The 13,056-nt window shown below is 36.1% G+C and overlaps 1 protein-coding gene across 14 annotated transcripts in view; it reads right to left on the bottom strand.

The window, feature by feature from the left end:
- The window catches only part of ADAM22 (ADAM metallopeptidase domain 22), a 224,978-nt gene that overhangs the window by 95,713 nt on the left and 116,209 nt on the right, over window positions 1-13,056 (bottom strand). The window lies entirely within an intron of this gene.

Raw genomic sequence — 13,056 nt, 5'->3', positions numbered from 1 at the left:
TAACTTGTTGATTTGTAAGTAGGATAAAATCTCAGACCCTCACAGTTGTTGAAACTTGGATTTCCATTTTACCCTGAAAATTAGGAGGTCTGTTAACAAGGAGCCTCCATTCCCACATTCCCACTTTCCCATAGGATACAAATTAGGTGCAAATGAATAAGACACACATTGTCCATCTTATTATAGCTAGCCTGTCTCTCATTTATGCCACTGGTTGGTATCTTTGGATATTTGTGTTTGCCATTCCATTCCAGGGTATAAGTGTTTGAGCTATATCCAAATTATCAGCTCATTCCAACATCTAAAGTTAAATGATCCTTAACAAATCTCTGTACTGCTTTAATACTCATTGATAAGCACTAGGATCTTGCAGATTAAGCATCAACCAAAAAACATTTTAAAAACTGAAAGGAGACATATCTAGCTAACAGAAAAGAATAATTTTATTTAAAAGATGCATGTACTTATGACTGATTCATGTTGATGTACGGCAGAAATCAACACAATATTGTAAAGCAAGTATCCTTCAGTTAAAAATAAAGTGTTTAAAAAAACATGCATGATTCCTGCTGAAGAGGAAAGATACATAAGAATATTGTTGCATTAAACATTCTTAAATATTGTAGCAAAAGTTTCCACAAGAAAGGAGAAAAGAGAGAACTAGAAAGCCACTGGATATGTTAATAAATAAAAGTGATAAAGAAAAGAGCTTCTTATTGGAAAATGGTGAACACCACAGAAAATAGGGACCATAGAGTTCTCAAGTTAAAAAAAAAAAAATTGCAGACCCAGTGAACTTAAAATCTACTTTTATTGTTGTGCAGGAATCTTTCCTTATACTGTTTTCCCTTGGGTAATGTTAGCTGTTGAAAACAAAACATGAAAACAGGGATAGGTTCCCAGGAGTTAAAGCTCCCAAGTATCCTAACTAAGCAATTGTTAAAGTCTTTTGAGGTGCAATCTATTTTTCAAAGTTAAAGACTTACTCCCTCTCCTCTCATATGTAGGCCCAGGCACTTACAGCACATACTCCAATTGTTTTTACATTAAGACCTCCATAACAAATTAGCAAAACCTGGGTGGCTTAAAACAAAAACACTTTATTCTCTCACAGAACTGCAGATGAGAATCTGAAATCAAGGTATTGGCAGAGCCATACTCTCTAGAGAAAAATCCTTCCTTACTTCTTCCTAAATTCCAATGGTTGCCAACAAGTTCCCAGTGTTCCTTGGCTTGGAGCTGCATCCTCTAATCTCTGCCACCATCTTCACGTGGCATTCTTCCTGTGTCTCTATGTCTAAACTTCCCTCTTATACAGACACCAGTCATCGATTAGGGTCCTCCTCTTAAGTTGATCACCATCTGAAAAGACTCTGTTTGCAAAAAAGATTACATTCACAGGTACCAGGGGATATGACTTCTGTGGGGACATTATTCAACACAGTACAAATTCTCATCTCTTTTCAAGTAACCATGTGAACTTTTTTATTCATGATCCAGAGATTTTGCTTCTAAGAAGCTTGGCTCAGTGAAATAAAATGCAAGTGTCTACAGCAGCCCTCATCTAAAAAGATTAACCCATATCTTAATTACCTCTAGCCAGACATTCTATTTTCCCATAGCTTCACTGAACAATACTTATCACCTTTTAACACAAATATACAGTAAACCTGGTAATTCAGCTGGTAAAGAATTTGCCTATGATGCAGGAGACCCTGGTTCGATTCCTGGATCAGGAAGATCCCCTGGAGAAGAGATGGGCTACCCACTCTTGTATTCTTGGGCTTCCCCGATGGCTCAGACAGCGAAGAATCTGTCCGCAATGGGAGAGACTCGAGTTCGATCCCTGGGTTGGGACGATGCCCTGGAGGAGGACATGGCAAACCCACTGCAGTATTCTTGCCTGGAGAAACCCCATGGACAGAGGAGCCTGGTGGCCACAGTCCATGGGGTCACAAAGAGTCAGACACGACTGAGTGACTAAGCACAGCCCAGTAAACCTGACCTTCACTTCTTTTATTAAGTCAAACAGAGCTTCCAAATTGCTTATTTTTAACCAGAGAATAGGCAAGAGAAATTATTTTTCAGCTCTCAGGTAACCATTTACAGACACACTGATATAACAATGTCTGAGCAGACTATGAAAACATTTTAGGTTCCCACAAAATGGTCCTCAGCAGCAAATTACAGTAAAGCAGAGAGGGTACTTGGCAGGTTCTCTGGGATGCAGTTCTAAATTGAGAGAATGGAAAATCAATGCGAAGCACATACAGTGACTAAATAATTACAAACTCATGAAATTATAACTCTTTCCAGGAAACTACTGCATTATTGTATTTTAACAAATAATAGATGCTTAAATATATTGCTCTATATGAATTCTTTAGCATAAGACATGCATATTATGTAAAACCTTATTCTATAGCTGATGTTTGAATATCATTGGGGAAGAAATATAATTGTCTAGAAGACAGTTCTAAAAAATGACAGCCTATCCCTAAAATGAAGGAAGAAAAAGATTTTTGTTCCATCTGAAAAGAATAACATTTTTCTTTCTTCTCTTCCTTTTTTTTTATCTAATAAAATATAACTATATGAGGGTTTGAGGTAAAGAAAAAAGACATTGTTTTTCCACTATCTCCTTTAATTTCACTTCCATTCTGTCACCCACCCATTTGCTTTTAAAAAAAAAAAAAAAAGGAAGGATAAACAGGGAATACTTGTAGCTGCCAAAGGAAGGCTGCATTGCAGCATCTCTTTCTCCTCTTATACCTTGAACTTTAAAAACTGTCTTCAAGAACTCAACACTAACATTCAATGGTCATTTCTATTCCTCCATGGATGATTTTGAATTAGCCCAAGATTAATTTAAAGGTACAAACAAAGGGTTGGCTTACTAAGGACAAACTTTTCAAAGTCCTTTGGGGAGGCAGACTAATATTTAAAGATTGTATCTGTCAAAAAGTGACACTAAATCTGAAAAAAAAATTTTTCCAGCAATATTTCTATGAGTACATGATTGTCATTTGCCATTTTGGGAGTGTTTTCCTATAAAATGAAGGATGGAGTTGAATTTGGTGGTTTCTAAGGTTTTTCCTGGGTCTATGAATTGCAGTCTATTTTTTCTTTTCATTTATTTTTATTAGTTGGAGGCTAATTATTTTACAATATTGTATTGGTTTTTGCCATACATTGACATGAATCAGTCATGGATTTACATGTGTTCCCCATCCCGATCCCCCCTCCTGCCTCCCTCCCCATCTGATCCCTCTAGGTCTTCCCAGTGCACCAGCCCTGAGCACTTGTCTCATGCATCCAACCTGGGCTGGTGATCTGTTTACCCTTGATAGTATATTTGTCAAATTGCTGTGTGGACTACCTATTGACCCCACTCAGAATTATGCAAAAAGCACTCTGCCTTCTAAAGATATTTAGAGGTGCACTTCCAGATTTTGAGAATATGGCGAGAAGAGAAAACAAAGGCATAAAATAATCAATACATGAAGTCCAAAGGCAGATTTGGTCTTGTTTCCACTAGGTCATACTTGATTGTTTGGGTTGAGGCTCTGCTCAAGTATTATACTCCTACCTTTTCTCTATTTTTTTTAAAAAAACTAACTTTATTGAAGCACAGTTGATCTACAATGTTGTGTTAATTTCTCTTGTACAGAAATGTGATTCTATAATTGAATAATTAAGAATTTCTCATATTCTTTTCCATTAAGGGTTATTATAGAATATTGAATATAGTTCTCTGTGCTATATATCCTGTTGTTTATATATCCTACACATAGTAGCTTGCATCTGCTAATCCCAAAATGTCAATCCTTCCCTCTCCTAACCATTTCCCTTCTTGGCAACCACAAATGGGTTCTCTATGTCTATCTGTTTCTGTTTCGTAGACAAGTTCTTTTGTGTTATATTTTAGATTCCACATATAAGTGATATCATATAATATTTGTCTTTGTCTGGCTTACTTCACTTAGTATGATAATCTCTAGGTCCATCCATGTTGCTGCAAATGGCATTATGTTCATCTTTTTTATGGTTATGTAACATTCCTTTTTATACACACACACACACACACACACACACACACACACACACACATATACTTCCCTGGTGGTTCAAACTGCAATACAGGGTACCCAGGTCTGATACCTTGGTCAGGAAGATCCCCTAGAGAAGGGAATATTAGCCCACTCCAGTAATCTTGCCTGGAGAATTCCATGGACAGACGCGCTTGGTGGGCTATATCCCATGGGATCTCAAAGAGCAATTAACACTCACATATATATGCCACATCTTCTTTATTCACTCATCTGTCAATGGACATTTAGCTTGTTTCCATGTCTTGGCTATTGTAATAGTGCTGCTATGAACATACGGATGCATGTTATCTTTTCAAATTATAGCTTTATCAGAAAATATACCTATGAGTGGGATTGTTGCCTTATTAGGTAGCTCTATTTTTAGTTACTTCAGGAACCTCAATAGTGGCTGCACCAATTAACATTCTCACCAACAGTGTAGGTTCTCTATCTCTTATACAACTGTCTCCATCTCTTCTTCTGCCCATCCTCTCTGGTTTCTTCCTCTTCCTCTCATGCACCAAGGCCCTGCACATCAAGGCCTCTGGGCCTTTGTACATACTAATTTCACTGCCTTGAAAAGCTGTTCTCTTGCTATTTCACCTCCTGTTACTTATCATTTAAACTTCAAAGCTAATCTCATTTCCTCAAGGAGTCTTCCCTAACCAACCAGACTAGATCAGGTCTCCTATCAAACGCTCTCAGAACAATAGAAATTTCTCTTTATGGCACTCTCATAACTGCCATTGTAAAAGACATATTGGCAGTTATTTTCATCATGCCTATCACTTCTACTAAACTACCTGCTTTACAAGGGCAAGAATTACATCATATGCTGTTCTACTCTGCCAGAAATCTCTAATGTCAACTTGTCTGTCTAAATGTCTAATCTCACTTAATCTCCACATTGCCTCAATTTTTAGGAGTTTCCTGTGGGGATAATCAAATGCACTGGCGCCCCTCCCTTTTCTATTTCATAGTGTGCGAGTCACTCAGTCGTGTCTGACTCTCTGCAACCCCATGGACTGCAGGCCACCAGGCTCCTCTGTCTGTGGGATTTTCCAGGCAAGAATACTGGAGTGGGTTACTATGTCCTTCTCCAGGGGATCTTCCCAACTCAGGGATCAAATCCGGGTCTCCTGCATTGGCAGGCGGATTCTTTACCACTGAGCCACGAGGGAAGCCCAAATGCCAAGATGCCAATTTTCTAGTTGTTACCTGTTATTATTTTTATAGTAGCCACTTATTCACCAGAAAATAAGAATTTTTTATAAATGAAAAAGAAAATAATACCAGTTTGGGACAACACCAAGGGAATAACTTGTGATTTCTTTTTTTTTTTGGCTTCCAACCAGTTTCAAACTGATCAAAAACAACATTTCCACAAATTACTGCTTAATCACAGTTCATTCTGATTTCAAAATTTTTTCTGAAACTAGATTTGTATAAGACATTATATAATAGAAAGATTAGTTCTGCAATTAGAATTAAAATAGGAAAAATATTCTATTATAGAATAGTTACTTGGTTTCATATATAGAAACACTATTAGTGCTACTTTGATTTTTTAAATTTATGACTGAACAAGCCTTTTTAAGTTTATAGATAACATCTTGAATATTAACAGATTAAATAATCATTTAGATACTTCTTTGAAAAATTTTTTACACAGGAAGAAAATAAAGAGGACTTTCTACTCAAACAGGTTACAAACAGAGCTTAGAAACAGAACTCACGCTGACACCAGCTGTCACAGTCCATTTCTCCTTATTCCCAGCACTGAGATACCTGACCTGTATAAACTGGTAATGGGCCAATATATTTTCTTCACACTACAGAGTTAAGACTACTTGCAATCTTAACAATGCCATTAAGGCAGCTGATGCATTATACATGATGACTGACCTAGAGCAACCTTGCTTTGGTCCCAAGGGAAAGCAAAATTTACTTAATCCCCAAAGAATTTTTTTCCAGTAATACAAAGAGAATTAAATCATGAAACCTGAGACCTCCCTGAAACCACACTGATTACAAGATGGCAGAGGAACATATGTCTGCATAAGCCTGCCAGGAGGAAAATGCACAGTGCCCAGCTCATCAAAAAGATGTTAAATAGATGACTAACAGTGCATAAAACAGTAAAGTTAGGAGACAAACCTGGAATAATTGTTATGTATGATCGAGAAACAAATATTTTATCAGTTTAAGAGATTTGTATAGCTCTTTCACTCTCTTCCATGTGTGTGTGTGTGTGCGTGTGTGTGTGTGTGTTGGGGAATGAGGGGGATGGGCATTTTGAAGCACCTTGGCAGGGATACAACAAAATATTATCTAGCTTTTTTGCAGAATGATGACACATTTCAGCTTCCCTGCTCTTGTCCATAAAACTTTACATTTCCTCCACAGCAGACAAATGTACACGTAAAAATAAGATGGGCATACAAACGGAGCCATGTGTTTGCCATGTGCAAGACGGCAACATATTTCATATGGTTACAGTTTAAAAGCCACAGCAATTCACTCTACTGAACATTACTCAATCTAACTTCTAAGGAGTACAAAGAAGGACTAAAAATAAACCCCAAGAGAAAATGATTGAAAAAACAGGGCATTCTTAGAGGGCATTTACTTTTCTTTAGGATAATGGAAATTTTATATTTAGAAGAAAAGAGACTCACTCAAACCAAACGATTACATCTCCAATTCATGGCTTACTAAAACATCTGCTAAGGAAGATATATTGATAATTGTAAATGGTAAAATGAAATGCTATAATTTAAATATCTGTATTTTGATTCCTCTGCTACTGTAATTATTGGTTTCCATAAAGAGCATAAATTATAGTGAATAATAGCATGAATTCCAGCATCAGACCGCTTGGCTCCAAATTCCAGGGAAAGTTAGTTAAATTTTATGTGCTCAGTTTCTTCATCTGCAAAATGAGGATACCAGTGGTACTACTGAGGGAGTAAATGACTTAAAATATGTAAAATACTTACTAGACTAGTGCCTGGCACATAGTAAGTATCATATAAATGTTTGCTATTTCTCCAACTGCAACTACTAATTCTACTTTTATTATTCTTCTGTGTAGTTACCAGTATTGATCTCATTGAGAATATCAACATAATTCAAAGAGGTAGAGATTGCACAAAATGGGAAATTCAGGGTGGTAAAATTTAGAGCGCTTATGGGTATAATAATTATTTATTTGTAAAAATACAAAATTTTGAGAATGATATAAAGTCATTATAGCAAATCATCATATTTTTATATTCTGGTAAAGTGAGTGTTTCTTTAGCCAGAGAGAATATGCCACTGATAGCCTTAAGGAAGCAAAATGAGATTGGCTTTGTGAGACGTGGTTAACTCTTCCAAGTGATGAGCATTAAACTGCTGGCAGCAGTTATTCACCTCTGAGATGAGACTAGCCTTGGAGTTAATAGATAGCAAACAAAAGCATAGTCTTTACACAGGACAGTAAGACAGTAACATATGGTGATTATCAATCAATGAAGATAGCTCACTAGGACTCCCTATGTGTGTGTTTAGTCATTAAGTCATGTTCAACCCTTTTGCAACCCCATGAACTATAGCCCTCCAGGCTCCTCTGTCCATGGGATTTTCTAGGCAAGAATACTGGAGTGGGTTGTCATCTCCTTCTCCAGGGGATCTTCCTGACCCAGGGATCGAATGCAGGAGGATTCTTTATCATTGAACTACCAGGGAAACCTAGGACTTGCTTTACCAACCATCAGATAAATAGTTTTTCCAGTTACACTTTTGTTCAGCATTTAAAATACTTCATAAAACTTCTGTGAGAATATCATGGCTCTTTCAACAGTAACAAGAAAATTGAATCGTTCTTCTGATCAAAGTCACCATTTAAAATGAAAGCATTTAAAAATGGGAAGCCACTCAAACCCACAGGACCCAAAGGAGGAGGTTTCCTGTGCTGGTCCTATTTGCAATTACAGAATCATCTCTGAATTAGAAGATCCTGGAATTGAATCACACCATCCCTGAAATTCAATTCAATAATTTCTTAATCAAATTTTTAAAAGATTAACCCTGTTTGTATATTTACTTTTTAGAAAATTTAGATCTCATTCTTGCAGGCTTCTTATATCCTGAGGTTAAGAAAAATCTTTTATGTCAGCTGTTAGGAGCTAATGAAGTCATTAAATATAATAAAGTTTAAAACTAGTTTAGCTATAGCTAGCAACTAATTATTATGTATATGGAAAATATATTGATCAATATTTCTTTAATCATTCTAATTTAATTTCAAGTCATATTGATGTTAAGTCATGGCTAAACTCTTCAGAGAATGTACTTGAGAAAAAATGCTTCCAAGTCATCTAATTTTAAAATATGTATATTTGCGGTTAAATTATTTTTCAGTAGTGTAAAAAATATATCATGTACATAGCTATGACATCTGAATTTTCTCTCTGGCCAAAATAACTTGTATGAGGTACCTGCATGCCCATCTCATCTATGACACCTGCATCTTTAGTTTTCCTTCATCCTGCACCAGAGGTTCTGCTCTCAGAGTTTAGGCTCAGTGCTGAGAGTCCTTAACCTAAATCTCCCAGAAAGTGCAGTAAAAGAACATAAACACAGATTCTAACATATGGGTAGTTGCATCTGCCAAACATTCCTATCATTGTAGCAGGAGTCCCTCGAGGACCAACTAAAGATCTTTAATTGATAGTCTGACCCTCAGCTGGCCTTAAAATGATTACTGGGTTTCTTTACTAGATAAATGCCTCCCCGTCTCCACAGAGTCAGGGAAAATGCCTGAAACTTCAATTTGAAATTAAGGGTGATAAAACTAAGAGCTTAGGTGACAACTATAAATAGATCCATTTTTAAAAATTCCTTTATAAAAGCATCTTCATAGGCCATATGACTTCATTACTATTTAGGTGACTAAATATTCTTCCCATATCCAAGAAGTTCTAGAAAAGCTACTATAGTGAGAATTCAAGACAGAAAGCCTGTTTCTACAACATAAGGAAAAGATGTAAATAAGAAAGACATTTTGGAAAAGAAGTACTGCTGCTGAGTTGTTCTCCTTAAAAAGACAGAGACAGAGATTTTAAATAGCCTTTGTATAGATTACTTGGCTACTTTGTATAGATTCTGTGGCTATTGCTTGCATTTCTTCTCAAAGACAGCCTCAAAAACAAAGATATTCTAAAAGCTATTTGAAAAAAAGATTCATCACTGATGCAGCAGTATGGGAGGCTCTGTACTAATGCATGCAGCAAAATTTACTGTACACCAAGGTTTGGTTTTTCTTTAGTATTTAATCGTTTACTCTTCTTGCTTCTATAGAAAGAACCAAGAATCTGGATGGTAATGCAGTTCTGAGAATCAATAAGGAAACTGGATATGCAGGATAAGTAAAAACAGATTAACCCCTTTGTTCATCTTTTCTGCTGCAATAAATATATGGAATGACACTTTGGCAGCTGACTAGCTATTTTTGTGCTCCGCGTGACTAAAAAAAGAAACAGTTCAAGCATTTATGTACTATTCAATTATATGCAACGAGTTTGGAAAAAAATCTACATCTCATAAAAGGATATGTTAAGTAAAGGTGTCATTTTTTTAAAAAAAGTAGAAGCAGAATGAAGTCACTAAACTATAATGTACATTTTAAATAAATTAAATTCTGTCACTAATAATTGAGAAGATTTTTTCCTAATAAAGGAGTCTACAATGTTTTATAGCACCATATAATCACTTGTGGGTTGGGTTTTTTTTTTTGCTAAAAAAAAAATTCTTAAAAGATACCTTAAGATACATTATTTCTTTAACACATTGTGCACCTTTGAAGTACTCAAGTATTGAGAATTATGTTCCTCATGGGGAAATCTAGAAAATAATATGAGAAAACCTGAATACAACTCAAGATCACAAGCAATTTTATATGGATGATTTTCAGGTTTATAGACACTAGAAAGTTAGCATAAGCCAGGAAGGTATCCATTGTCCTGACAGTTATCACATGTAAATTTTTCTAAGTGATTTCTTATAGCTGTCCTCCACTAGTATTTTTTTCGCCTGTCATTGACACATTCATTTTGGAAGACAAAACGATTAAGACAGGATTTTTAAGGTATATCTTTTTTTTTTTTAAGAAAATAGAATTGAGCTGGAAATCTGACTTTAAAAATTGAATTGAATGCAGAGGGAGTCTCCTTGGAGCACAGCCTCCTGCTGGGTGACAGTACTGTGCTGAGCTAGAAATCTTCATGAACCGCCAAACCTCGGGGAGGGGAGATGGATGTGACCAGTAGGAGAAAAGCTATCTTGTAAGAAAACACTCAGGCTTTCTCCTTGCTTCTGTATCAACTTCCCTGATACTCAGTTCCCAGAAATGATCATGGCCATTTCAGTTTGCCTAAACAATACTTTTTAAGGAAAATTCCACCACCATTCCATCCAAGTAAAAGGTTCCCTCTCTGCTCAGTCACTCAGTCATGTCTGACTTTGCAACCCCAATGACTATAGCCTGCCAGGCTCCTCTGTCCAGGTCTTTTTCCAGGCAAGAATACTGGAGCTGGTTAGTCACAATAACCTCTCCCACCCCTTAAGCAAATACGTTCTCCTCTGACACCTCCTCTTCAACACACAGCACTCTCCAATCTCCAGACTTCAACCTTGACCCACTCTCCAATGCCTTCTTATCCATCTTCTTACTGCCACTATGGAACCAATTAGGACTTTGAGACAATGACCTCTGAGTGCACTCAATTCAATTAAGTGATGGGCAGTAACCAGTTAAGTGCCAGTCAAAAGTCAATACTGGAAAATGGGTGTCTCTACATATCCATCCTTAACGATTAGGATTCTGATTCAAGGACAGGTTAGGAGTGGTCACATTCAATCTAGAAATAATTTGAACTAATAAAAAAGACACCCAACAGTTATTACTTTATGATCATTATCACCAGAGATCAAATAATTTAACCAAACACTACCAGAACTAATAACACTGGTGACTGGTCATGATCATTCATTGGTAATGATACAATAATAAATCATATCTCTTCCAAGATGTCTATTTTTACTTTTTGACTCCAAGGAAATCTACTTCCTTCCCCATCCATAAATACAGATTTACCATTCCTTTCCTAGTGTTCTAAAACTCCTACTATGGCAATTTTCCTGAGATATGAAAAATAAAACAGGCTTTGTACTAGAGTACGTCTTTATCAATTTTGCCCAAGGCAATTGATGCTACCGAAAAGCTACCCAAACGCATAACCAAATTTGAGAGGGATACCTAAAGGCCCATTACACAGACCACCTTTTCAGTTTAAAGATAAAATTATAAAGGTACAACTGTTAGGAACCTCCAGAAAATGAGATATATATATATATAATAAGTCTAAATAAGATACATTTCACTTTGTATGGCTATCCTATTTTACATTTGCTGCTGTTGTTCAGTCACGAAGTCGGGTCCATCTCTTCACGACCCCATGGATTGCAACATGCCATCCTTCACTATCTCCTGGAGTTCACTCAAATTCATGTCCCTTGAGTCAATGATGCCATCTAACCATCTTGTCCTCTGCCACTTCCTTCTCCTCTGCCTTCAATCTTTTCCATGAACGTAGACTATATGGTAGATAGCATGGTGTAAGAGTCAGCTCCAGAGATAGATAACCTAGATTCAAACTACAGCCCTACCCCTCCTGCCTCTGTTACTTTCAGCTGTTATGTAGCCTCTCTGTACCTCAGTTCCCTGTCAAGTGGAATAATAGTTATTTTATAATCACAGGTTGATTGGAGAATTGAAAATATATAAATTCATATGATTGTTACATCATGAGCAATAAATGTTAGTGATTACTATTATTAGGATTATAATACTGATGACCAGAGCCTATGTAGTGGGACACTTCAACTAATCAAAATCCTGGCACCTTTCAGCTTCAAGACAGAAAAAGCTAGCTAGCAATAAAACAACAAACTGCATGGTTTAGACTTATTCACTGCTCCTCATCAACTCCAGTTTCTTTTGTCTTAAAAAATCCAGAGCCATAGTTCAACACAATCAAAACAAAAAGATTTTGTTCCCAGGGTATTCTAATTAATTGAGGTTTCACACTTACATTCTTAAAGTTTATGTTAAACACACAGAAGTTCTCCCTAAACTAAGGGACAAACTTCAAATTTAATTTTTAAATTAATTGGAAATAAATGTAAGTGAAAGATGATATTCATATATTTTATTTAAAAAACACATAAAAAGTATTTATCATGTTTTTCAGCCTAAAACCTTTCTTTGTAAACTTTGATGGGAAAAAAGGTTTAATAGAACTTCAAGATCAGGATTACGCACCTCTCTGATCAGAATAAAACTTCCTTCAATGAGACATAGAATGCCTTGCAGATAATACAAATCATTATCTTCAGAAAAGGTCACTAAAATGTATTTCATTTTACTGTAAATATAAAATTACAATCAAGGGCAAAACCCAGACTGTGAGAGACTATAGGATAAATAACCTGGCTTTTTCAACAAATAAACTGCAAGGAAGAATAAAAAGAAGGATAAGGGGAAATCAATGGAATGAAAGAGAGTTTTTAAAAACTGATTTTTAAAAAAATTAAGCAAAACTAAACTCTAGGACACACTTGGGTAATAAAACTATAAGCAAAAGTAAGGAAAGAATAACCAAAAAAGTCAGGATAGTGTTTACATGTTTTATAAGAGGAGGGAAGGCACTGGGTTTGGAAAGCAGCACAGAGAAGAGCAGGACAAACTCTATTTCTTAAACTTCTGTTCAGAAGAAAATAAACACTTAGCTAAAACTCTTTATATTAAACATTGGTCCTAAAGAAACACCTGGGTGATGTCTGGTCTCATATACCTCAGACAACATCATCAGTAGACATGAAAGACACATTCTTATGCCTAGGAAAGTGAAAGTGCTAGCTG

The sequence above is a fragment of the Cervus elaphus genome, chromosome 18, assembly GCF_910594005.1.
Source record: "Cervus elaphus chromosome 18, mCerEla1.1, whole genome shotgun sequence".
NCBI classification, from domain to species: Eukaryota; Metazoa; Chordata; class Mammalia; order Artiodactyla; family Cervidae; genus Cervus; species Cervus elaphus.
This window is presented reverse-complemented; position numbering and strand designations above follow the sequence as displayed.